At 37.2% G+C, this 2516-nt stretch overlaps 1 long non-coding RNA gene across 1 annotated transcript; it reads left to right on the forward strand.

The window, feature by feature from the left end:
* Nucleotides 1-337: 337 nt before the first annotated feature.
* Nucleotides 338-1830, forward strand: LOC144003068 (uncharacterized). Its single transcript, XR_013278882.1, has 3 exons — nucleotides 338-593; nucleotides 803-911; nucleotides 1453-1830. It is a non-coding gene; the product is annotated as an uncharacterized LOC144003068 (long non-coding RNA).
* Nucleotides 1831-2516: the final 686 nt, after the last annotated feature.

Consider the following 2516-nt stretch of genomic DNA (forward strand, 5'->3'; position numbering starts at 1 on the left):
TTGTAAACATGTTTTCAAATGAAAAAGGATATGCTTAATAACTCCCCGGTACATGCTCCAAAAAATCCCAAACTTGACATTGTATGTTAATATTTAAAGTGTATGGGACAGCTCAGGACATTTTTTAATATGTTGTTTGGAACGATATAATACACACGACAAAATGAGTGGCTCGTCGAGTCAAAACATATTAAAAGAGTATTTCCTTATTTTTAACTTACCCACGCAAAATCTGGCCATTTGGCGCGCTCCAGCGGCCGAATCGGATATTACATCAGCGGAAGAACGGAAGTCAGCGTCTTTGCTTTGCCACTGCAAGCTTTTGACTGCTGTGTGTTTTATCATCAACTGAATTTCTACAATGCCGTCTCGTTGCGTGGCCGGATTTTGTTGTAATCGAAGGGAGGGTGGCGTGAGCCTTTTTCAGTTCCCTCAAGATGCAGCTCTTGGCGAAAAATGGACAAAGCAAGTACAACAGACGAGAGATAAATGGACACCTGACTCCAACGTCAATGTTGTACAGCGCACATTTCGAGGAAGACTCGTTTGACCCGCTCCCGGCCCTTGAAGCTGTCACTTGGCTGTAATGTGGGGTAAGAACTACAATCTAGAAAGTTAACAGCACTTATTTTAGCAGCTCATGGCAAAAATAACCACTGCCAAATTAATATACAGTCAATGAAAAGGTACCAATTTCTAATGAGGAACTGCTAGCTTTCAATTTGTTGTCTATTTTATTTTGTATTATGTATTGTGCTGTGCATATGTGTTGAAGTTAACAACAGCTCAAACTTTGTTTCAGATGGTGGATGAGATGCTTATGGAGTGAGTATGAGTCGAATGAAACTGCTACACAGGCGACATGTTTGGAAGATGATTTGGGTGATGTATCTGGTGTTTGCATCCAAAATGTGAGTACATTTATTGTACAATATATATGATTGATAACACACCAATTTATGGGAAAACAAATTACTCACCCCACCTAGTGTTCAAATTTGTCATGTACATGTAATTTACAAATGTATTGTGCATTTTTCAAAGAATAAAATGGCTGTATAGGTGTAAATATTACCTGGATTCATTACAAATCAACTGAAATATTGCAAGCCTTTTATTGTTTTAATATTTCTGATTATGGTTTACAGCTCAAATATCCTATCTCAAAATATTAGAATATTTCCTCAGACCAAGTAAAAAAAAAAAAAAAAAAAAAAAAAAAAGCCATAATATTCTAATTTTCCGAGACGGTCCTGTATTGTGCGCAAAGTCCTGGGGCAGCCAACATTTCATATGTATTTTTTATTTGAAATATCAACATCCACAATTAGAATTCAATCTAATCACAACATAGTGGGAAAAAGTAGAAATAGAAATGAAAGTAAATTCTAATTATTTTGCATATATGTACAACACGATTAAATAATTCAATGGGTATATTATTATGTACAGAATACAGAATATGTGGAGGATCTTAAGAAGATTGTGGAGACCATCTGTCAGGAGACCATCTGTCAGGGGGCCAATCTGGATGAGAACACACTCCTTGAAAGCTGCCGCTGGACCAGGAAATGCAGAATGAACGCCGACCACTGTGTGCAGACTTTCAGAAGCCAGACTAGGCAGAGGCTGTGCGGTCATCCAATTCACACTTTACTTACCGTTAACTTTTTCAGTGGAGTAATAGTTTTAGACATGACAATTTCAGACTCGGATATTGGATTTTGTGACCAGTTGTAGGAAGCGCAATGAGCTACTGCCTTTCGATATTTTTTTTTATTTTTTATTTTTGTGGGAGATGAATCACTGGATAGTTTGACTGACGACTCGCAAGAGGCAATTTGTACATTTGTAAAATAAAATTGTAAATTTATAGGCATAGTTGATTGTTCTCTATTTGTTCATTTATAATTTGGATGAAAAGAAAAAGGCATGTATTTCTTTTGTATAACTGCATTTATTTATATCATATTTCGTGGTATCCTTTGTAGTCATTCGATGGAAATGTTCTCCTTTTTACTGACACTACACAAGAAGGAATCGGTAAGCGGTCTACAAGACTTCCACACTGAGGCACACCGCTTTGAACGTCCAGTGATGGGTGATGCACTGGTTCTGCTGCGCTCCGGACTCTGACAGCAAACGCTCTCCTTCACTGCTGCCATTGCTTCACAGTTACCACAGGAACACCTGCAAAGCACAAGCAACTTTTTTTTTTTTTTTTTACCCCAGCCATTTATAACATTTACAAAGAATTTGTTCATTATTTGAAAATTACTTGGATTATGTATTTCAAGCACTTTAGGAGAAAAAAAGTGTCATGCATCTGACTGGTATGAGGTAAATCTAATTTCCAAAATGCATGTTGTAAACTTTTTCCATTGCGAATTGAGTCTCACAGTGGTTGGCATGTGCCAATCTAAAAGGGGCAGTGGTGGCTTCACTTCTTACGACAGCGAGTAAGCAGCATTTAGTTTATGGTTTGCATTTTAAGATGGATAAGTTCTATTTTGCTA

This window comes from Festucalex cinctus, chromosome 16, assembly GCF_051991245.1.
Source record: "Festucalex cinctus isolate MCC-2025b chromosome 16, RoL_Fcin_1.0, whole genome shotgun sequence".
Classification (NCBI taxonomy): Eukaryota; Metazoa; Chordata; class Actinopteri; order Syngnathiformes; family Syngnathidae; genus Festucalex; species Festucalex cinctus.